Below are 25,733 nucleotides of genomic sequence, written 5' to 3'. Positions count from 1 at the left end.
ATATAACTGTTGAAGCCCCTAAACAGCACTATATCCTCACCCACACATTGGAACTCCAACCAGGTCAGCTGAGAATTAGAGGGAGATGGCACCTGCCCATCCTGAGCATGGCTTTAATAAATAAATTAAATAAATAAAACTAGCAAATATACCTATGAATCTTGGGAGACAAATAAAATCATCAACTGCCATCCTGAATCGTGAAACTCACCCTCCTCTGGCTCGCAACTAGATTTTTCTTTCCCTTAAAAAACAAACACTTCTACTGTACTTTGCACACCCAAGATATATTCACAGAAGTGCTATTCTGGGTCAAATGGGAGCTCAATTTCTAATTTTTTGAGAAATGTTCATATTGTTTTCCAAAAGTGCTGAACCAGTCGACATTCCCACCAGCAGTGAAGGAGAAACCCCTTCTCTCCACATCCACGCCAACACCAGTTGCTTTTGCTCTTTTGGATGTGAGCCAGTCTCTGTGGTGTGAGATGATATCTAATTGCTGTTTTGATCTGCATCTCCTGATGATTAGTGAGAAAGTGCATTTTTTCATGTGCCTTTTGGACATTCGAATTTCTTCTTTGAGAAATTTCATTGCCCCATATTCTGATGGGGTTGGATGTTTTCTTCTCATAGAGTTCAACCAGTGCCTTGTATATCCTTGATATTGACCCCTTATCAGATGGATATTGGGTGAATATCATTTCCCATTCTGTAGATTGTCTTTGTATTCTGGTCACTAATTTTTTTGAAGTATGGAAGCTTCTTAGTTTAAGATAGTCCCATTTGTTTATCTGTGTTTCCACTTGCTTGGTCAGTGGCATATCATCTTTGCCATTTAGCTTCAATGTCGTGGAGGGTTCTGTCGACCTTTTCTTCAATGCACATTATGGATTCTGGTCTGATGTTAAGGTCTTTAATCCATTTTGAGCTGACTTTTGTGCATGGTGTTAGAAAGAGGTCTGAGCCCATTTTTTGCATGCAGCTGTCCAGTTTTTCCAGTATCATTTGTTAAAAAGGCTTTCCTTGCTCCACTTCATACTTCTTGCTCCCTTATCAAAGATTAAGATGATCATATATTTGAGGGTGTGTGTAAGGATATTCTACCTTGTTCCATTGGCCTTTGTTCCAATACCATGCTGTTTTAAATATTACCAATTTGTAGTAGAATTTGAGGTTGGGAAGGTGATGTCTCCCATCTTCTTTTCCCCAAGAATTGATTAGCTATTCATGGAGGTTTGTTGTTCCATATGAATTTTGATCAATTTCTTTGAAGAATCTCATGGGTGTCCTTATAGGGATGATATCTGCACTTGTATGTTTATTACAGCACTGTTTACAATAGCCAGAATCTGGAAAAAATCCGAGTGCCTGAGAACAGATGGCTGGTTAAAGAAACTCTGGTACATCTACACAGTGGAATACTATGAAGCTGTTAGAAAAGATGAAGTCACAAAATTTGCATATAAGTGGAGCAACATGGAGAGTATCACCCTAAGTGAAATGAATCAGAGAGAGAGGGACAGACATAGAATGACTGCATTAATTTGTGGAATATAAAGTAAAATAATGGGAGATTAACACCCAAGGACAATAGAGACAAGGGCCAGGAGGCTCTGTCCATGGCTTAGAAGCTGGCCTCAAATGTTGAGGGGAAAAGGGAGCTTGGATAGAGAAGGGACCACCAACGAAATGATGCTTGGAGAGCTAGCTCAAGATGGGAGATGTTTCCTGAAAGTAGACTATGGACCAAACATGATGACCCCTTAGTATCCATATTGCAAACCATAACACCTAAAAGGAGAGAGAGAGTAAAAGGGAATGAGACTGCTACAGAGGCAGGGGGATCGAAGAGGGGTGACTGGAGGAATACTGGGAACATTGGTGGTGGAGAATGGGCACTGGTGGAGGGATAGGTAGTCGATCATTGTATGACTGAAATGTAATCACGAAAAGTCTGTAAGTCTTAACTGTATCTCATAGTGATTCATTAAAAAAATTTAAAACACACACACATAAAAGGGAAGCCCCGACTCTCAGCATCTTGCCCAAGAACTGTACCAATGTCGTGGATGTCTCCTTTCTTATATAGTAGTACAGTCCTGCTGGTTTTCCAGTGGGATGGAACCTTGCATTCAGACAGGTAGCGTGTGAAGAGTCGAGCCAATGTATTGATGAGTACTGATGGTAAGTTCTTCAGGTGTTCAGGTCTGATCTTGTCTGGGCCAGGTGCTCTTTGTTTCTTTACCGACGAGATGGCATGTTGGATTTCGGAAGGGAGAACATTGGGAACGACATATCCATCATGTGGTATGTGGTATGTGGGCAAGTGGATGTGGCTATTAAAGAGATCTGAGTAGAAGTCATGAATAATCTTCTCCATTGCCCTTCTGGAAGATGTGATAGATCCATCATGATGTCGGAGGGCAGTCATCTTGGTTTTGTAGTTGGTGAAGGACAGGCGGGCATTACGAATGTTTTTCCCAGCTTCTGCTGTATCTACCAGTACTGCTGCTCTCCTGTTTTTGAGGTCATCCTTGATGGCTTCTCTGCACTGTTTTGCCAGTTCGGATGTTCGCTTGTGGTTGCCTGAGGCATGTGCCAAGCCACGTTGGCGAATAAATTCAAGAGTGTTCGAAGAAAGACGGTTTTTTGTGGTTATCTCTCTCTTGGCATTCCTTGCACAATCATGGAGGTGCTGAATCACTCGATCGTATTCCTCATCAATGTTGTCAATGACGGCATCTTCCCATGTTGCCGCAAAGAGATAAAGAGCTCCCAGTTGGTGGTTGTTCTGGAAGTCCTCTTCTTAAACCTTGCATTCTTTTCTCCTCGTTCTGTGAGGTAGAATTTTGCATGAAGAAGACGGTGGTCTGATCCCGTTTGGAATTTTGGGACAACAGCAACATTGGTTAGGCAAAACCACTGATTGAATATGATGTGGCCTATTTCATTGTGGAACCGTCCATCGGGAGACTCCCATGTCCAACGTTTAGATTCAGCCTTTTGGAATTGTGAGTTACCATGGAAGGTTTTGGTTGACATGATGAACTCAGACAGTCTGTCACCCTGTTCGTTCCATTCCAGGCCATGGGTTCCGATGTGGAGTTCATCGACTGATCTTCTTGGTCCTATCTTGGCATTAAAATCACTGACAATGATCTTGTAGAAGGTGTGATCTTCTTTATAGAACTTCTCCAGCTCCATGTAGAATTTCTCAGTTTCTCTTTCACCATAACTGGATGTTGGTGCATAGACAACAAAGATAGAAACTGCCGGTAGTGAGCCACATTTATTCAAGTGTAATCGTCCGATTCGGGTTGTTAGGCATTCGAATGAATCAATGCTCGTGACTAAGTTTGTGTTGACAAGGATACCAACACCACCAATGCCTCTTTTATCACATGTTCCAAGGAACAGTTCTTCTCCAGTGTCGAAAACAGCATGATGGGATTGATGTCTTCTCCTTTCGGTCAGACCAATGATGTCGTACTTGATCTTTCGCGCTTGTACCATAAGGTCTTCAATGGATGCAGTAGATGCCAGCGTACGAGCATTAAAAGTACAGACAATCATTTTTGTTTTTCTGCGTTTTGGCAGCCTATGTCTGCCTTGGTGTTTTATTAGCCTCTCCTTCCATATCCTTCTCGACTCTGCATATTCAGGGTTAGGGAAATGAGATCCATTTATTACTGGATTTGGCATATCAATTTGGTCTATTTGGCATAGACCAAGGATAGCTTGCCAGGCTCTGCCGTGCGGGTTGGATATTTAAGGTACCCTGAAAACTTAGAGAAAAGTAAATGAATAGTTGTGCGGCCGCAAATGCGGCCGCGCGCTCCCGGGAGCTTGTGATAATCTCTGGATCCTGGCCGTTGTTGGGGTTACACGGCAGTTGGAGGGTGTAACTGTCTAGCTACTGACAGGTCCAGTCCCAAACCGTGCAGGCTTGGAGATCTCAGCCCCGGGTCCCACACACCTGGGTTCCTCTGCCAGTTCTGTTATGTCTGAGGCTTATCCAAGTGTGTGGAGAGTGGCCCCAGTAAGGCCTTGGTTGGGGTCTGGAGGTCTTCAGCTGTTGGGCCCTGGCGAGGATAGTCAGACACAGGGTAGGAGACTCTGCCTTGTGCTCTCCCGGGAGCAGCTCTGTTCACAGTAGCCAAAATCTAGAAACAACCTGAGTTCCCAAGAACAGATAACTGGTTAAAGAAATGATGGTACATCTACACAGTGAAATACCACGCAGCTGTTAGAAAAGATGAAGTCATGACATTTGCTTACAAGTAGATGGGCATGGAGAATATCATGCTAAGTGAAATGAGTCCGAAAGAGAGGGACAGACATAGAATGACTGCTCTCATTAGTGAAATATAAAGTAACATAATATCAGACCAACACCCAAGGACAGTAGAAACAAGGGAAAGGAGGATTGCTCCATGGTTTTTAAACCTGCCTCATGTTCTGGGGGAGAAGGCAGTTGGGATAGGGAAGGGACCACTAAATCACTGAAGGTTGGAGGGATCACTCGGGATGGGAGATGTATGCTGAAAGTAGATAAAGGACCAAAAATAATGGCCTCTCAGTGTCTGTATTGCAAACCATAATGTCCAAAATGCAGAGAAAGAACGAAATTGTCTGCCATAAAGGTAGGGGGTGGGATGGTGGGGGGTGGTGGGAGGGATAATGGGGACATTAGTGTTGGATAACCCACACTGGTGTAGGGATGGGTGATCGATCATTGTATAACTGAAACTAAATCATGAAAGCTTTTAACTGTGTCTCACGGTGATTCAATAAACACACACCACACATACACACACACACACACACACACACATAAAAATAATCAAAAATCAACTTTCAAAAATGCTCCCTTGAATGACAGTAGTCTGCATCTCTTTTTCAAAACCTTGTTAGCAGTTCTGAACACAGAGTGGGAGAGTCAGCTGCTAAAGAGAAAGTTGATCAGCCTGGAACAAAATGTGAAGGGAAGCAAAGTTTGCCTTTGTTTGGCCACAGGCCCTCCCCTCTCCTGAAGGTTTTCCAGGTTTTTGTTCTCCCCATTAAATCTCCAAAATCTTTCCTCCTCTCAAAATTCGCTTACACCATGATGGGATTGCTGTTGGAACAGTATCCCCGAAACTCAATCATGATCAACTTTGTAAATCACAGTGCCTTAATACAAAATTAAATTTTAAAATATCCGCTTAACATAAATCAATCTTGGCGTAAGAGATACCCCAGGTAAGGGCCAGACTCCATCTCTCAGGGGTATTTGCATTTAGCATTCCAGCTCTGGGTAGGCAATTATGGTTCCACTCTGGTGGATACTGCCTGGCCACATGGGAGTCAGAGTCACAAAAGGCTGATTCCCCAGGCAGCCATGTACTCACAAGTACCTGTAATGCCTTGGGAAATCCACATTCTTTTCTTGAAGTCACACTTGTGAGGAGCCACAGACCTGAAATCTGATGAATACCCTTCTTTCCAGCTCCCCAGCTTCTGGCACTGAGGGCCACCCATCATGGCTGCCACTTGCCCTGTCCCCCTCAGCATAAAGGCCCACACCAGCAGCCACAATTCACAGAAGCAAAGACATCCTCACAGCCCATAGAATCCTTAATTATGCTCACAAACTGACTATATTTATGGATAAATAAACCAGTAATACTTCCCACCTAGACCAGCTTGGCTTTCCTGCCAGCCATAACCATAAGGCTAAACCTGGCCCTGAGACAAACCACATAAAATCAGGTTCTGACTAAATGTGATCATGCCCAGAGTGCTTGCTTGCCCCATAGTGCTGACGCATTTTCATCATTTTAATTCTACTATTTATCATGCACTTAGAAGTCAGATATTGTGCTGGTTCTTTGCTCAGACTTCACTTAATTAAAAGCACAGATTTATTTTATTTTATCCTTTTCATTCTCACAATCCCCTTCCATGGTGAAGTCAGCACTGCCCCATTTTACAGATGAGGAAAGTGAGGTTTGAGGGATCCACTGGAATATTGATAATCTCTCAAACGCTGGCTTGGAAATAACTAAGATTACAATACCACTTCCTTGTTGGGGGGAAACAGTTATAAATAAGACATACAGCCTGTAAGTACTCAAACAATGCTTTAGAAGGAACAAAATATGTTTCCCTTGAGCATTTTCTTCTATTCTTTACTGGTAGGCAAGGGAGTCATGGTTCTTTTTGATGTTTGACCATGTGAACATGGTCATATCTTGCTCTGGAACCAGGCATCGGGTGTTGAAGTGGCCAGAGGGACCTTCAGCACAAAGATCATTAGAGAATACCACTGTTTCTAGACTCCACCCCGTGGAGTCCTTTTAACATAAACATGTTTGATCTTGTGTCCATTCCTCAAAGGCCGCCTCCTTTATTTCTCTTCGTGATGAAACTCTGCTCTGAATTCCTCTCCCAGTTTGAAAATTGAATAGAACTTATGTGATCGTTTCTCCTCATGATTCTCACAGGGCCCTGGCAGAGCTGAGGTAATGAGGCCCACAGCCCTTATGGACAACTGAAAAGTGACCAGCTAAAGGCCAACCACATGCAAGGCAGCATCCCTGGTCCACGCACCTCTCCCAATTTCCTGACACTCCAGGGTCTTGTTTATGATCTTGTTTCCCTAAAAAAAAAATGGCAGGGAAGCCCACCCCAAGAAAAGTTTATATTCCTTTTTTTTTCTTTTTGGGTCACACCCAGCGATGCTCAGGGGTTACTTCTGGCTCTGCACTCAACAATTACTCCTGGTGGTGCTTAGGGGACCTGGGTATGCTGTAAGTGCTGGGATAGGGGATGCTGGGATTTTGTTCCTTCTAAAGCATGTTTGAGCACGCACAGGCTATGGGATGCTGGGAATCCAACCCGCTGGCCATGTGCAAGGCAAACGCCCTACCCGCTGTGCTATTGCTCCAGCCCCAAAATTTAGATTCTTGGTCCACCTGAGGTCAGCCATTAAGACACCTGCCAGATTCAAGACTTCCTGGGAATTGTGTGTTGAGGAAAACATGAGAAATGCACTATACAGGGAGGGTCAGTTTCTTGTGGAAATTCTATTAAAATTCTGATCTCCTACTTCTTAGGGGGACATGGGATTGCAAACAGTGATATGTGTGTGTGTTTATGTTTCTAAATGAAAACTCACTTTTTGTTTTTTTTATTAGATAAACATTACCACTTACCCCAAAATCCCTAATCAGAAAATAGGGGGAAACAAAAGGAAAGAAGAGATAAAGGTATCCACAATCTCATAATATGGGAGATCAAAGGTTGTCTAAGAGACAAAGACACTACAAACACACACAAATGACTTGGGATGGGAAGTGAGGATCATAGCAATAGAAGTAGGTATAAGATGAAGGCTGGAGTGAAGAGACCCAGAAACCCACAGAGCATGTACAGACAAAGGGCATTCTGGAGGGTTCTGGAGAAGAAACGTGGCCACAAAGGGGCAGAATTGTTAGAAAAGAATAACATTCATGGGGTGCAAGGAAAGGCAGTTAGGAAGACAGAAAAGGAGGGTCTGGAGGGAAGGGAACTGTGGGAGCCTCGGTGACCCATCAGACTCCCGGGGGGACAGTAGTAGAACTGTCCTGGGTTATACCACCTGAGATGCCAAAGGTCACAAACACCTTTCATCTCAGCACTTGCTACCTTCACTAACTGTATAAACCAGTACCCCAGGTGATCCAAGAGAAGAGATAGTCATGGACGCCATTGCCAAGGAATAATCATGTGCTATGTCATTGCAGGCTCCATCATATCTACTCTTCATGACAACAAGCTGCACCACAACACCACAAGGAATGAAAGAGCTGAAGCTCACTGAAATGCCCCCATTCAATTCCAGTTGTGTGACCTTGCCCACTTCTTGCGATATTATGATTTCATTCCCTCTGGAACACTCCCCTGTGCTTACTCTCATCATCACTTTGGGGCTCTCACTCTCGTCTCTTTCCTGTCATAAGTCCTGAGTGCTGGGGACAATTCAGGATACCTCCTTCTGAAACCGTTTCCCTATCCATCACTACACCATTCTATCTCTTTTCCTTTAGGTGGCGTGCACACTTCTTCCTAGCATTTCAGTCTCCTACAATCACACACCCATGTTAGACTCTACTGCTAAATAACATACATGACGTCATTGGTCTGAGCCTTCTAGACTGTACACAACACAGACCGTATCTTATTCACCACTGCATCTATGGCATGAAATCAGGATCTGGCAGACGTGAGAAGCTGTAGAGTCTCACACAATAGCGTCTCTATGACTGACCAGAGGAAAATAATGCTCGGACAAGAGCTGGAATTCAGAGCCATCCGACTCAAATGTCTGCACGCACACTTCTCTTCTATGAGGTGGACAGAAAGTTGGACAGACAGAGGAATAGGTAGGTAGGTGGAAAGGTGAAGAGACGAATGAACAATGGTGCATGCCTCTCCACTGTTCCATCAGGCTGTCTTAGGAGGAAGTGCAAAGACCAGGAGCCAGGGTAGACTGAGGGAAAGACAGGCACAGTCTAAGAGAAAATACAGCCCAAATGCAGTAGAGACAACATAACACAGATGTCAGGGCACAACCAGGCCAGGATCTCAGAATCCACGTTAGATTTTGGGGAGGACAAGTGGGCATGGTGAGGTAGGACAAAGTAGCTGCAGAAATCCTGGAAAATTTCTCCCCAAGGTTGCAGAGGATCCCAGTTCTGGGATGGGTAAGAATGGCCATCTCAGAGGGTGGAATTGGGGCAATGATGGTCATACAGGGGCTGCACAGGTGTATGAGGTTTCTGAAATGTGGAGGAATCACAGGATGGATGGAATGTTGTACCTATGAGGAATAGTTCAGAGCAGCTCCCCTCAAACTCACTTCATGCTAGGGGAAAAGGGAGCTCAGATAGAGAAGGGAGCACCAAATAAAGGGTGTTGGGAGGACCCTCCCAGGATGGGAGAAATGCTGAAAGTAGACTATAGACCAAGCATGATTGCCACTCAATGCCTGTTTTGCAAACCACAACACCGAAAAGGATAGAGAGAACAAAAGGGAATTCCCTGCCATAGAGGCAGGGTAGGATGAGGGAGGATGAGGGGTGGGAGGGATACTGGGAACCACGGTGGTGGAAAATGGGCACTGGTGGAGGGATGGGATTTGATAATTGTATAATTGAAATTCAAGCACAAAAATTTGTAAGTCTACAACTGTATCTCATGGTGTTTCACGAATAAAAATAAAAGAAAAAAAAAACTCACTTCAGCTTCTACCACTTTATGCTCCAGGGTGACGCCACAGATTCAGTATGGGAAAGGATGGCTGTAGCTCTGAGTCACGAGCCCCAAGGCCTTCAGTGAACTCACACTATCTGCATCTCCCAGGTACCCAGAAATGTGTGGTCCTCACTGCCCCAAGTGAGTTCTTGGGCTCTGCCCTGTACCAACTCTGAATCTTCTTTTCTCTGGGGTAACATTTTTTTTAACTGTTATTAGTGAAACACCATGAGGTACAGTTGTAGACTTACAAATTTTTGTGCTTGGGTTTCAGTTATATAATGATCGAGTACCCATCCCTCCACCAGTGCCCCTTTTCCACCATCACGGGTCCCAGTATCCTTCTCACCCCTCATCCCCCATCCCACACTGCCTCTGTGACAGGGAATTCCCTTTTGTTCTCTCTCCTTTTGGGTGCTGTGGTTTGCAAAAGAGGCATTGAGTGGCAATCATGTTCAGTCTATAGTCCACTTTGAGCATGCATCTCCCATCCTGAGAGGATCCTCCCAACACCCTTTATTTGGTGCTTCCTTCTCTATCTGAGCTGCCATTTCCCGTAGGATGTGTGGCTGGCCTCCAAGCCATGGACTAAACCTCCTGGTACTTATCTCGACTATTCTTGGGTGTTAGTCTTCTATTTTGTTATTTTATGTTCCACTGGGGTAACATTCTTGTGTGGCTTCATAGGCTGCATAGCTGATTTCATGATGTTGTTTTGTAGAAGTTATGGATGTTTATGAGATTTGTCTTGTTTCAAGAATATGAACTTCCTGAGCCTGTTCATGAAGCTATCATTCCTTCAAATCTGAATGAAAATCTAAATTGGTAGAGTATACTTGGTGAGGTATTCATTGAGCTTTTTGTTGTTGTTGGTTTGTTTTGTTTTACTATATTCTCTTCTGGTCTATAGAGTCCCATTTGATCTGCTGTGAATCTTATGGGAGTTCCTTACCAGGTAAATTTCTTCTCTTATTTTACTGCTTTCAATGTTGTCTGTCTTTGGTCTTTACCCTTTTGATTATAATGTGTCTTGGTGTTTTTCTATTTGGTTCTATGTTGGCTGGGACCCTTCAGACCTCCTATATCTGAGTGTCGTATCTGTGATTTAACTTGTGTTTCTTCATTTAGTTTGTCTTCCTGCTTCTCAGGCAGGTAAATAATTCTTACACTTTTTCTCTTGAACTCATCCCATAGTTCTTTGCTGTGCTGCTATTTTTTTTCATTTTTTTTTTAATCTGGATTGAGTCTGTTCTTACCAAGACTGGAAAACATGTGCCATCCTCAGGGTGTGCTATTCCCAGGCAGGGATCACTTTCCCAGGGATTCACCCTGTGCCCCACCCCAAGACACAGCCTCCCTTCTCCTCACCACACACATACAAACACACACATAGAGCCTACTTCTACTCAGGACGAGGCACAGTCAGGTTGCAAGGAATCTGTTCCTTACATTGTACTTTATAGAAGATCCTAGGGGTATTCTAAGGATATATATAACCATGGTTATATTTCATGTTCTCCACTTCTACCTCTTCCAAAGGGGCATTTCCCCCTCCATTTGAAAATTCTGTTGGAATTCCATTCTATTTTTCAAAGTCTCATAATTCTCTCTGCTCTAATTGGGGTGCCAAAGGTGTCTACTCAGCAGGAAAGCAGCACATCACAGACAATTCTCAGGTTCCTGCCTCAGGATGACTCACTGAAGGTCAGGGCAGGTGCAGTGGGTTCCCTCCACACATCCACCCATCAGGAGATCAGAGAGGGAACAGTCTGAGAAAGTCAGGTCTTGGGTGCCAGGGAATGTTCTAGATTCTCCCCTAGAACATTCTAGGGAATGTTCTAGATTCAGAGTCTCTGTCGGGACTCTGCATCGCAGGGTCTAAAAATGTACTGATGTATCTCAGTTAAATATAACAATTCACCTTTTACCTGATAAAGAGCTATTTCAGGTAAACACCTAACATCCAAGATTCACAAAGCATTCACAAGGCTTGACAACAAAGAAACCAATAAATAACCCATTAGAAAATGGGGGAAGGTAAACACACATTTCCTGAAGATTTATGGATGACCAGAAGGCACGTGAAAAACGTTCATCTTCACTTGTTATTAGGGAAATTCTCATTAAAATAATCACAATATTATACTTTTTACGATATCTCATTATCTCATTCCTACTCTGGACAAACTTGCAGGCTATCGAATATAGCCTGCCCACAGGGCAGAGTCTGGCAAACTCCCCGTGGCGCACCAAATATGCCAAATACCAGTAACAATGATGGGTCTCATTCTCCTAAAAAGCCTTGAATATAATCTCAGGGCTAGGATGAAAGAGACGTTACTGGGGCCTGCTCGAGGCAATCGACGACGATTAATATTATACTGGGCTAAAAGCAACCTAAGGACAGTGTTAAAAGTTCATGGGCACTTTGGTGGTGGCGAGGTACAGAAACTTTGTGACATCAAAACTTTAAATTTACACATACTGTAAACAAATAAATATGGAAAAGTAAATTCTGAATAGATAGAAATTCACTTTTAGTAAATCCATAAAATTATTGCAGAGAATATGTGTGAGTGTGTGTATCACTGCCCTCCCATTGTTCATCGATTTGCTCGAGTGGGCACCAGTAACATCTCCATCGTGAGACTTGCTACTGTTTTTTGCATATCAAATATGCCACAGGGAGCTTTCCAGGCTCTGCTGCGCCAGCTAGATACTCTCAGTAGCTTGCAGGGCTCTCCGAGAGGGGTAGAGGAATCAAACCGGGGTGGGCCATGTGCAAAGCAAATGCCCTAATCACTGTGCTCCAGCCCCAAAAGTATGTCAAATATGTCATTAATAATGTGTGTATATGTTGTAAAATGAACTGTACCCCCCTGTCCCCCCCCTCCCCTGCCAAATTCTCATGTTGAGTTCCTAGCCGCCAAAACCTCAGAATATGGTATCTTAGGAGACAGGATCTATAAAGAGATAATTAGGTTAAATGAAGTCATCAGGGTGGGCCCTACTCCAACTATGACCACTGTCTGTATTAGAAGAGGACATTAGGACACAAAATCACAGAGATTAAGGCCCAGTGAGACACATAAGGAGAAGACAGGTATCTGACTGCCAAGGAGAAAGGCTTCCAAAGAGAGGCAAGTGCTAATACCTTGTTTCAGACTTCTCACTTCCGGGTGTATAAGCAAAGAAACTTCCATAGTTGGAATCACTCAATCTGAGGTACTTTGTAAACCACAGCTCTAGCAACCTACTTTGTGTATGTGTGTTTGCAGGCATGTGTATATGTGTGAGAAAGAGAGAGAGAGAAAGCGAGGGTGTGAGAAAGGGTATGTGAGTGATAAAGTGTGTGAGGCACGTGTGTGAGAGTGTGAGAAAGAGAATGTCTGAGTAGGTTTGTGCATGTGTGAGTGTGTGTGTACATGTGTGAGAGAATGTGTGTGAGAAAGGGAGACTGTGTGAGAGAATGTACTGTGTGTGTGTGTGTGTGTGTGTGTGTGTGTGTGTTAACAAATCAGATAAATTAGTGGGAGCTGCTTCTCCATTCTGAACCCATTTTTTTTTTGAGTCTGAGGAAATCCTTCTCTAAACCCTCATCCCAGGGCACTCAGTGGCCCCTTAGGATTTTATTACAGAATGAAATGGTTGTTTCCATCATTTTTCTTCTTTCCATATTGGGACTTCTACATGAGGGTTTTTGCTTCTATACTTCTGGTTGGGGAAATGAAGAAAAAGAGTAGAGTGAGGAAAGAAATAAGCTTCATCCAAAAAGAAGTGAATAATATTTTCCATTAGCTTACTTCACTCTTAATAAAAAAAAAAGGAATATGGACTAGACAGGGAACTCTAAACTGCCTGTTGTTAGAGCCAACAGAACCCTCAGGGGTGATGCGGGCCAGAGTCTCTGCAAGCAAAGAGCGTGCTGGGCAGACACGTTACCCTATCTCTGCCTTCTGGGTTACATCGAGCCTCTTAGCAAGTAATTGTAAATGTCATTAAGGTTGTGTCCCATTTCAATGAGAGCCCCACAAAATGTATTTTATGATTCGAACTTTGTGCACTGAAAGCTTAATATTTTCCTGCTGTTTTTAACATCTCTGAATTTTTTTTACTATATATGATTACATTTAATGAATGTATCAGAACAAATTAGAAACAGGCCTTCTTCCTCTCTTCTTCCCCACCCCCACCCTGCCTTTGAACAAATTGAGAGTAAATTTTGTTAATCTGAAGAAGAAAAAACAGACACAATCAATTTAGGCTTATTTGATATGGGGGGGGGGTCAGTGAAACTATAGAGATGGGCAGGCCCTCTGTCCCCCATCACTAAGAGGGACTATGTCTTAAAATTGTGTTCATTTTATACCTGTGTCTCCACTGCCTAGTTAGGAGAGAACCTGTATGTATGGGCAGCACTGGTATATGAGGGTGACAGCACCTTCTCCTGTGACAGCTGCAAACTGGGGGGCAGAGGGACCTCCTGATTGACAGAACCAGGGCAGTAGAAGATGGATGTTCTGGTAGAAGTGATGACAAGTCATCCTGCCCTGCCTGCATGCTTTGTAGTGACCCTGCCCTTCTGAGGACCAAGAAGCTGGAGATGTATGATGGAGGTCACTTGTTGGTGCTTCACCAAATGTGGATCAAGAGGGTGCAGGCACCAAACTACATATGTGACCCTAACCTGTCTCCTGAGATGGTGGTCAGTTAGGCAAACAAGGGAGTTGAAAGAATAAAAATTCATGGTAAGTGCAAGGAAGAAAAATATCTGGGTTCTGTGAGAAAAAAAAATAATATAAAAACCTCCCCTAACCTGGATGCCAGAGGTTTTCCTAGGGCTTGTTTAACTTGGGAGCTTAAGGGAGAGACAGGCCAAACCAGGAATGGGAGGAGGCTCGTGGGACACAGTGCGCATGTGCAAATACAGTGGGCCATGGGGGACCATGGACAGGAACTGGGAAGAAGAAGGGCAGAAGAGGTGAGGACCAAAGGGGGAGTGAGGAGGCCAAAGGGAAGGTTGGACGTCAAGTCTTGGGGGGGGGGGGGTGGGTCCAGGAGTCCTCTGGAGGATTCATTTTATGTTTACTTAAGTACAATGCAGAGTCATAAACATTTTCAAGCCTTGGACCACAGATACTTTGCAATTTCCATATAAAATAATATGTTTTTAAGAGAGACAATATATTTATTGAGAGAGAGAAAGGCAGAGAGAAAGAAAGAAAGACAGACAGACAGAGAGAGAGAGAGAGAGAGAGAGAGAGAGGCTATGTCAAGTAAAGTTTCAGGGGTCCAAGTCACTTCTAGTAATTCTTGGCTGGCATTTGGGCCTCAGAGTTGATTGCTCTGTCCCGGTGGTGTTAGGACACCACCAGGGCTACAACCAGAAATGTTGGGTGGCAACAGGGTGACAGGGCCTCACCAACACTGGGCTTGTGCTCTGTCATTATCTCCATGACCAGATGCTTTGTTGATCTGAAAAAATGATTCAGAACTTTGTCTTAAGGAGGCAAGAGAGTGAGGATGGAATTAGCTGGTGACCTGGGGCGGATGGGTTGCATGGAGGCAGGAAAAGGGGCCTGGAGAAGAGGCCTGGAGAAGAGTGGGTGAGAATGAAGACCAGTCGTGGCATACGTGAATGCTGTGGTGTTTACATCATCTGGGGAAGACTGGCCTAGCAAAGAAAGGTCCAACAGTCACACCCAGAACATGAGCTGTGAGAAGCAAAATGACATCCAACTGCTCTGGCTGAAAGGAGAGTCAGATATAAGACTCTGGGGATATGAGACAGGAGTGAGACACTTTCCTACATCAGAGACTTCTCATCATGACAGGCCACATTTACAGTACCCAGAAGGGGCGGACTCAACAAGAATGAGCACAGCAAGAGGAGACACAGGTGACTGCTCTAGAAAATGCCACCAATCAAAGATGTGGTAACAATGAAGAAAAAGGAGGCAGGAGAAGGTAGAGTCCTGGAAGCACAGTGAAGGTATGCCCAGTGGTGGTAGTGGTGGTGGGGGGTGGTTCTGGAGACCTGGTAAGGAGCAGCCTATCAGCCATGAGTGAATGAACTAGGTGAGGTACACTGAGGCAGGCTTGCTCCCGACTCATGTCTCTGACAAGACAGTCTTTAAAAGGAACTCTCTCCCGAGTGCCCAAGACCAATGAAATACTACTCAGTTCTAAGAAAATATGAAATCATGCAATTTGCTGCTATGTAGATATGTCTGGCGAGATCAGTCAGAAGGAGAAGGACAGATACAAACTGATCTCTCATAAGTAACATAGTAGGGGGAGAAGGTTAAAATCAGCAAGACCTGAGAACTACTTTACAGAACAGAGCTTACCAAGAAAAGAGGGGATGGGGGTCCCTGATTCGATGTTGGAGGAAGTGGACACTGGCTGAGGGTGCAGTGTGGGAATGTTGTGTGCATGAAACTCAATCATGGGTGGCACTGTAAATAATGGCAAAAGAAAGGAAAATCAACACAACACCTTTTTCTCCCTTAAAACCACTGTAGCACTGTCCTCCCATTGTTCATCGATTTGCTTGAGCGGACACCAGTAATGTCTCCATTGTGAGACTTATTGTTACTGTTTTTGGCAATATCGAATATGCCACGGGGAGCTTGCCAACCTCTGCCGTGCGGATGGGATACTCTCAGTAGCTTGCTGGGCGCTCCGAGAGGGACGAAAGAATTGAACCCGGGTGGGCCGCGTGCAAGACAAACACCCTAACCGCTGTGCTATCACACCAGCCCTTAAAACCACTAAAACACTAAAATGATGTTTGGAGTTAAAAAAAAAATAATTTTGAATGCACAGTGAAGCTGATAAAAAAAATTCTTAGAGAATAAAGAGCACAACTCCAGAAACGGGGAGAGGTACTGAGGACAGGTAAGAGGTAAGTGTAAAGACAGGGACATAAAAATAAGTACTGGGGATGGAGGGGGTGGGAAACGCTTGGCTCGAGGGCAAAACAGAAAACAGAGCCAGAGAATTGTACATTGGGTAGAGCGCTTACCTTGCATACAGCCACCTGGGTTTAATTCCCGGCATCACGTACAGTCCCCTGAGCCCACCAAGAATGATCCCTAAGCACAGAGCTATGAGTAATCCCTGAGCACCACTGGGTGTATCCCCCTAAAAAAAGAAAAACAACAACAACAACAAAGAAGGGAGCGTTCCTCACCTGAAAAGAGAATGAGAAAATTGACCCATCTTGGCTCTGGCAGTGGGTGGAAACATCTGTCCTCAGAAATTTCTGCCCACATTCATATTGCTCTAAGGGAGAGGGAAATGCAGATCCCCTTGGACTAAGGGAGAAACCTCCAGAAATCACCAGCTAAGGGAAGCAGAGCCCATCAAAAACAGACAGAGATCTATCAAAAGAGTCAAAGTTACAAGAACAGCAGATATGATTATCTACCAAGTATACCGAGCAGATACAAAGTACACCAAGAAGATTGATACCAGAATAACAGCTAAGAAGCAAACAACACAGTGACTAGAAAAAGAAAACACTGGGGCTGGAGCAATAGCACAGCGGGTAAGGCGTTTGCCTTGCACGCGGCCGATCTGGGTTCGATTCCCAGGATCCCATATGGTCACCTGAGCACCGCCAGGGGTAATTTCTGAGCGCAGAGCCAGGAGTAACCCCTGCACATCGCCGGGTGTGACCCAAAAAGCAAAATAAATAAATAAATAAATAAATAAATAAATAGAAAGAAAAAGAAAACACTTCTATACTCTCCAGTTCTTAACTTGTCAAGATTGGGCACAAAAAAAAAGATATCCGAACAAATAAAAATTAGATTTGTCACACAGACTCACATTAAATTGCATTCAGATAAAAAGGTGCAATGGAGGCAAGAAAAATGGCAATTGAGACCAAAAAAGAATCAGAATTAATGACATCGGTGAAGGTAGTAGGTCTAAAGAAATCCTAGGTAAGGTAAGGTAAAGGCCCTCCTGTTGATCGTCGATTTGCTCGAGCGGGCCCAGTCACGTCTCCATTGGAGACTTTCGTTGTTACTGTGTCTGGCATATCGAATACTCTCGGTAGCTTGCCGGGCTCTCCGAGAGGGGCGGAGGAATCGAACTCGGGTCGGCCATGTTGGCCGCTTGTAAGGCGAATGCCCTACCGCTGTGCTATCGCTCCAGCCCAAAGAAACCCTAGTTCCATAAAATAATAAAATATAATGAAAATATTAAAATAATAAATTTAATGGATTATTTATGGGGTTCAGACAGTAGGCAACAAATCATAGAGACAAATCATATAATCATATATATATATATATATATATATATATATATTTCTTAGAGAGCCCGGCAAGTTACCGAGAGTTTCCCACCTGCACGGACAGAGCCTGGCAAGCTCCCAGTGGCGTATTTGATATGCCCAAAACAGTGACAATAATGGGTCTCATTCCCCTGACCCTGAAAGAACCTCCAATCTTTGGGAAAGATGTGTAAGGAGAGGCTGCTAAAATCTCAGGGCTGGGAGGAATGGAGACGTTGCTGGCGCCTACTTGAGTAAATCGATGAACAACGGGATAACAGTGATACAGTGATACACTGACAGTGATTTATAGGATTAAATAACACAGTCCCAAAGTAATGGAGAGTGAGAGCACAGAGTATAGAACAGAACTTTCCAAGCTTATTTGGCTGGCCTTCCACTTCAGAAAACGACTTATTCAGCAACCCCCTGGAAATCTTCCTTCTGTTTCTTCTCTTTTAAAACAAAATTTGGTCACTGTGATTTACAAAGCTGGCAACAATAGAATTTCAGGCATACAGTGTTCCGACTCCAATCCAAGCACCCTATCAGCATCCACATAACAGGACTGGAAGGTGTCACTAGTGGGCAAGCTCTAGGCCCTGCATTACAGAGATGGTCTGGAAATCCCTCTTCTTTAAGGAACAAACAAAAGCATCTTCCAGTGTACCCAGGACTAATGAGGCCGCTGCTCCTGGACTGTTCGTTCCAGCACCCCTTCGAGTAGTTACCACCCATTTTGGAAAATACTAGCCCAAGATGGGAGATGGTGATTTGTGAAAACAATCCAGAGGAAAAATACAAAAGGGTGGGCAATAATCTGAAAGTAAGAATCCCAAATAGCGGTGATAATCTGCAACGAATAGAAAGTAAAGAATTAGAAGAAATCCTACTCTTCTATTCAAGTAGTTCATCAGTGACAATAAACAGACTAAACAGATAAAGAGGTTGTCAGAGAAAATCACATTTAAAACATAAATAAACATTATTTATAATAAACACAACCAAGCAGCACATTCAAGTTTAAAGTAAAATATTCAACAGGTAAATCCCAAGAAGTGTAAACGTTTGTCTTTATAGTAATAGTAAGCACAATTCTTGTTAAGTTCTCAGAGTTACAGAGAATCACTGCAGAACAATCAAAAAATAATTCAATAGGAAGATAGAACAATTCCAAACTTCTAAATACCTAATAAGATATTTATTTTAAAATAATGAGAATTTTTTTGGAATTATAAGGAGATGCTGATTAACATCTCCTTACAATATATGATCAACTGTGGATGAATTTATTTCACTTGGTAGTTCATAGATCAAACAAAAACTCCAGGAGTACGAGGGAATAATGAACGTGAACTGGTTAACTATGCAGGTTAACATTAAAAACCTTTCACCCAAGTACAGATCACACATTCCTTTGAAGTACACAAGGAAACTGCCTGTTCTAGGCCACAAAGTAGGTCAGGGTAAATTTCAGAATCTGTATCTCACTGTTCATTTTCTCTGACTGCATTAAAACTAGGTAGAAAAATCAGTATAACAATAATTATTGGTTTAACAACAACTAGAACGGTAACGAAAAGGAAGGCTAAAAGAAATTGAAGAAGCAGCATTTAGAGATTATACTCCACAGTCAAACTACCTGGATTAAAATTTTGGTTTTTTTAACTCAGGACTGTGTGGTTTTGGACAAAGTGTTTAAGTTATTGTGCTCAATTTTTCACAAATATAATTTTGGAATCATAACACTACTTTATAGGGATATTTTGAGGATTATGTAAATCAATGTGAACTGTTAAAACTGGTGCTTTACACATACTAAGAATTCAATCTCTTTTTGTATGAGACATTCAGAAATTTAAAAACACATAGATCTAGGGGTCAAATAAAGTCATGAAGGAAATTATACTATACTTAGAATTGTTAAATAGAAAATTTTGTTTACTTGTTTTGGCCCACACCAAACAGTGCTCGGGACTCACTCCTGGCTCCCTGCTTAGGGATGACTTCTGGCAGGTTTCAGGCAACCATATATGATATCGGCTGCATACAAGAAAAGCACCCTACCTGTTGTACTATCACTCCTACCTCTAAACAAAAAAATTTTATTTATTACATTATGGCTGATTTAGTCAAAGCAGTTTTTTTTTTAATTTTTAAATTTTTATTAGTGAAACACCATGAGGTACAGTTGTAGGCTTACAAATTTTTGTGCTTGGGTTTCAGTTATACAATGATTGAGTACCCATCCCTCCACCGGTGCCCATTCCCCACCTCCAATGCTCCCAGCATCCCTCCCACGCCCTGACCCCCCATCCCACCCCACCCCAGTGGTAAGGCATTCCCTTTTGATCTCTCTCTCCTTTTGGGTGCTGTGATTTGCAAAAGAGGCATTGAGTGGCTATCATGTTCGGTCTATAGTCGATTTTCAGCATGCATCTCTCATCCTGAAAGGGTTCTCCCAATACTCTTTACTTGGTGCTCTCCTCTCTATCTGAGCTGCTTTTTCCCTCAGCATGTACAGCTGGCCTCCAAGCCATGAAGTGAACCTCCTGGTACTTATCTCAGCTATTCTTGGGTGTTAGTGTCCCAATTTGTTACTTTATATTCCCCAGATGAAAGCAATCTTTCTATGTCTGTTCCTCTCTTTCTGACTCATTTCCCTTAGCATGATACTTTCCATGTAGTACCACTTATATGTAAATTTCATGAATTCATTTCAAAGTAGTTTTTTAAAAGAAAAGTGTGATTTAAAATATTTATACTAGAAAAGGAGAAATGATGAAAATCAATGAGATGACACCCATATTAAGGTACTAGAGAAAGAGAAGCAAAATAAACCCTAAGAACATAAAAATATATAAATAATGAAAATAAAAATCAATGAAATAAAAAAATGAATATAATCCGAAGAGTATCAGCAGACTCAGAGGTTTATTATTTGAAAAACTGAAAAATAGATCAAGAGATAAGGGGCGAGAAAAAAAACCACAAGGGATGGAAAAGAGAAAAAAACAGAGATGAGACAGGGATTATAAACCTTGAAGTAAGAAGAAACAAGGAAATTACTAGAAAAACTAAATTATCAAAAAGACTCAAAAAGAAAGAGAAAACCTTATTAGCTATAACCACTAAAGAAACAATCATTTAAAATAGTCCCAGAAAGTAAACAAGAGGCCAATATGATTTTGCAGGAATTTACATAAGAACTCAAGAAAAAGATCATTTAACTTTACATAAACTCTTTAAGAGAACAGACTAAGTAAGGACTATCTTCTCTTCTTCAAGTCATTTAATGAAGACAATATAAATTTGATGTCAAATTAGATAAGGGCAGTTCTAGGAAGGTTAATGACAACTGTCTTAAACAACTGTCTACAGAAAAATCCAAAATAAAATTTAATGGAAAGAATCAACAGTGTATCTCTCTCTCTCTCTCTCTCTCTCTCTCTCGCTTGCTCGCTCTCTCTCTCGCTCTCTCACTCTCTCACACACAGACACACACACACACACACATGCACACGCACACTTACACACGGACTAGGACTACAGCAAATTAAAGATTTGAACATTAGTAAATCTGTTCATGTAACTCCTCATGGTAAGAAGTTAAGGGAGGAAAAGGTACAATTATTTCAAATGAAAGGCACAAATGCCATTTGAATCCTCTCATCCTTTACAAAATAATCAAAAATACATGAACACATACACATGCATGAACACACAAAAGCCCTTCATAAACTGAAAGTGAAACAGATCTTTCTTCACATGAGAAAGAACACATGCCATGACCCACACCAAATAGCACCCTTAATGGTGAAAGGGTGGACACCTTATCTGTGAAGTCAGTAACATACATGTGCCTGTCACCAATGTCTTCTTTTAACCATTGCATTGGAATTCCTCCCCAGTCCACTAAAATAAGATAAATATGTAAATGCAAAAATCTGGTAGATGAAGAATTACCTTTATTGAAAACATAAAGAACTATATACTAGAATTATTTTGACAGTTTTAATGGAGCACAAAAATTCAACTCCAAGGGTTTGGAGCAGTGGGTAGGGTGTTGGCCTTGCATGTCATGGACCCAAGTCAGATCCTCAACATCCCACATGGGCCCCTGAGCACTGCCAGGAGTTATTCCTAAGTGCAGAGCCAAGAGTAAACCTTAAGCACCAGTGGGTATGGCCCCCAAAAGAAACAAACAAATTCAACTCCATTTCTATGCACCAGCTACAAAGATTAGTTTTTTAAAAAACATTTTCAAAACTCTATTATGTACTGTCTAAGAGACAAGGTTCAGGTACTGTTCTCTGAAAACTATCTCATTACCTATCTAAGCATAAGACAGCATGTTGAGGGTATAAGGTCCCATTCCCTAACTGGAAAAGAGTAATTTTAAAAGGATTTTAAGCTCAAACTAAGCCAGGAACTCAGCATTAGGTTTATGTGACACTATTTCAGAGTATTGTGAACTCTAGCCAAGGACCAGCCTCAACTGGACAGGTCAGAGGAGACTTTCAGCATGGAAGAAGGGAGAAATGGTGAGCAGAGCTTCCTCATGAGACCTGGATTCCAGAATACCTCTCTCTCTCTCTCTCTCTCTCTCTCTCTCTCTCTCTCTCTCTCTCTCTCTCTCTTTCTCACTCTGTCCCTCCCATTTCAGAATACCTCTCTCTCTCTCTTTCTCCCTCTGTCCCTCCCTCTCTACTCTCTCCCTCTCTCTCTCTCTCTTTCTCCCTCTGTCCCTCCTTCTCTCCAATCTCTCCCTCTCTCTCTCCTCTCTCTCTCTCTTTCTCTCTCTCTCTCTCTTCCTCCTCCTCCTATGTCTCTCCCTCTCCCTCTCCCTCCATCCCCATCTCTGTCTCTTTCTTTCTGGTGTGTTCTCCCTTATGTGAGTAAACTTCTAATGGGTCTCTCTTACTAGTATCCAAAAGAAAGTTAATAAATAAGATCACATATTCAGAAGTTAATGTGTGAAGCTTCATCTCCCCCATTCTTATTTCCTTAATGTGCTGGGGTAAATCTTTCTGGAGCATTTTGACCCATCTCTAGGGAGTATGAAGTGAGACAGATTTAAGATTTGACAAACTGTCCCAGGATCAATGCCAGCTCCAGCCATTATTCTTTTTTAATGTCTGGAGGCAGTCAATTCCTTACAAAATGTATAATCACCTTCTTTATGCCCTTAAGAAGTTTGAGCTGAGGTCTTTAAAGGAATGGTGCCAATAAAATTAACTATCCTTGCGTCATATTTCAGTAATCTCTCTTCTCTTCAGTACTGATCAGTTTTACAGCCTGCTACCCTCCCACTCTAATTTGCTAACAAGATAAGACCTACTAACATAAGACACTCACAAATATGACCTGTGGATTTTCCCACTGGAAGATGATTTTTTTTTCCAGTAACCACAGATTAATAGCAAAACACAGAGACCTGTTTAAAATTTGAGGATTCTTTTAAGGCTAAAAGGGGGATGGGAGTGAGTGTAAAATGTTGATTAAAACAGAACCCAGGGCAAAAGCAGGCATCATTTCCCGACTCCTTTCCCACCCCTCCCACCCTGTACCCCCACCCCAGACCAAAATGCAAGATCTTGAATCAGGGAACTGAATCTTAATTCTTTGAAAGGCTTGGATTAGGACCCCAGTCTCTATCTTTTGTAAGATCTCACTCCTGGCCTTAATTTATCCTTTTATGGGAAAACCAGAAAGATAAATACTCTTACTCATTAGGACTACCGAAGCATTCAGGGTGTCATATCTATATAGGAACTGGCACTTTATCTAGTAGGGACTCAGAATGGCAAGGAGTCAAAAATGAAAATCTCTTTCAATAATACAAAAGCTGATTCCTCTTATTTTGGAACAAGTTTCTTTCAAAATTGAATCATCATTTTAATTGTAAAATGATGCTCAGAAAGCATAATGCTTTAGTAGAAATGAGAATGACCCTAGAACTTAATCTGGAGTCCCATATTGTTAGGAATCTAATAGTTCCCAATTCTTAATCCCTGCCCCAAGGGGGTCTCTGATTAATCAAATGGAGCTGGAAAGAGTTGGCTAGGGACCCAAGGGTGCCTGAGAAAAGTTAGAATGGAGTTGAGCAGATCAAAGTCATAGTAATCACCGAGAAGGCCCTTCCACTGGGATCAACTCTTGGATTCAGTTAGTCTACTCTTAGGCAGTGTCCAGATATGGTCTTAGAACCTTTCCAAGTTTAAAACAACCCTGTATCCCTTCCTCCCAGTCCACTTCCCATTTACTAAGTCCATCTTGCCTCATCTCTGCCCACACAGATAATCCTAGCCAGATGCACCCGTGACCTTCAGACTTAAAATCCTCCAAAAGCATCACTAGCTCCACATGGCTCAGGCACCAGCCAGGATTTTACTTGGCTCTGTTCCTTCTTAAGAAATTGGATGGGAGCAAAATGGTCTTTGCCATATGAGATCCAAGTCAAGCTGACCTAGTTATTAATTTGGAGCTATATATATATATATATATATATATATATATATATATATATATATGTCCAGGGGATTGCTGTGGAAACATTTAAACAAATATCTATTTGATTCCAGGGCAGGATGAATGTGCAATGTTCAGGGTTGAAGGTCTATGTAGCCGACCTTCTCACACCAGCCTTCCTGCCTGCCAGCACCCATTTTTCCTGGAAGACTTTAAAATTTTTTTATTTTATTATTTTTAAAAAATTTTTATTAGTAATGGACTCACCATTAATTACAAAGTTATAAGTTTACTCACGATTGAATTTCAGGTGTACAGTGTTCCAATACCAATCCCTTCACCAGTGTCCACTTCCCTACACCAATGTCCCCAGTTTCCCTCCCACCCCCCAGATTGCCTCTGAGGCAGGTACTTTTTTTCCTTATCTTTTTTCCCCTTCCTCCCATTCCCCCCTTTAGGCACTGTGACTTATATGTTACTTATCATGCACTTCACTTAACCTCCTTTCAGCACCCAGTCCTTGTCCTTCCAGAGTGACCACTTTCCTCTATCATTGATTTAGTGGTCCTTTCCCTGATCTCTCCCTCTTCCCACAGAGTGGGAAACTTCCTCTTAAGGACTAGTTAATCTGCTTCTCATTTATATTGCCTTCAGCATTAGTTATTCCCCACTATGCTTCTTTCTATTGCACAGATGAGTGAGATGATTTTGTCTATCTCTTTTCCTTTGACTCATTTCACTCTGCATTATTATACTCTCCAGATCCATCCACGTATCAGTAAATTGCATGACTTCATCTTTTCTTATGGCCAAGTAGTATTCCTTTGTGTATATGTACCACAGTTTCTTTATCCAGTCATTTGTTCTCAGGCACTTGGGTCATTTCCAGATTTCGACTATTTTAATTAGTGCTGCAAAGAACATAGAAGAACAGATGTCTTTTCTGAATTGTGCTTTTAGAACCTTGATTGCCAGGAATGGAATTGCAGAATTGTACGAAAGCTCCATGACTTTTTTTTTTTTGAGGACTGTCCATACTGTATTCCCAAAAGACTAGACCAACTGACAATCCTACCAACAGTGATTGAGGGTCCCTCTTTTATTACATCCATGACAACACCGGTGGTTGAGGACTTGATCCAGAAGTTTCAACTTTTCTAGTTTGAGGAGGGGCCTGCTATGCTCTTGGACCCTTGAGCCTGACTCATCTAATACTTTCATCTCTTTGGCCCCAGCATTTTAGCTGCCTCCACTGGAAAACCTTCAATCCACAACACATCCCAGGAAACCAGGAACCATGTGTAAAGGTCAACAAGTAGGTGCAGGCTTGCAGAAGAGGCTGCCCAGGCTGCTGACCAGGGAGTGAAGAAAGGACTTGTGCTTTGAGCTCATGAACTTCATGTTATCTCTGTGGGATTTCCAGAGCACTGTTTTGTTTATTTCAGGCTTTGGATTCATTCCAAGGGATGGCCAATGCTTGATAAATGAAATGCTGTTGAATCTCCCTGAGGAATTCCTTTCGAGACAGTCTATTAAATAACCATGAGTTAGGCATCATACCACTTTTTAAAACTTTTTAAAATTTACAAACACTTTTAATTGTTTCAGTATTCTCTTGTGAAATATTTAAACTATAGTGACTCAGTTACTCCCCAGCTGGATCATATCTCTAAACAGCAAACAGCAGCTCTGAGTCCAA

The 25,733-nt window shown here is 42.3% G+C and overlaps 1 protein-coding gene across 1 annotated transcript in view; it reads right to left on the bottom strand.

Moving 5' to 3' along the window:
* The window catches only part of ACOXL (acyl-CoA oxidase like), a 388,417-nt gene that overhangs the window by 147,918 nt on the left and 214,766 nt on the right, over window positions 1–25,733 (bottom strand). The window lies entirely within an intron of this gene.

This window comes from Sorex fumeus, unplaced genomic scaffold (genome assembly GCF_029834395.1).
Source record: "Sorex fumeus unplaced genomic scaffold, SorFum_2.1 ptg000006l, whole genome shotgun sequence".
NCBI classification, from domain to species: Eukaryota; Metazoa; Chordata; class Mammalia; order Eulipotyphla; family Soricidae; genus Sorex; species Sorex fumeus.
The sequence above is the reverse complement of the archived record's forward strand: the minus strand, read 5'-3'. Positions and strand labels throughout refer to the sequence as shown.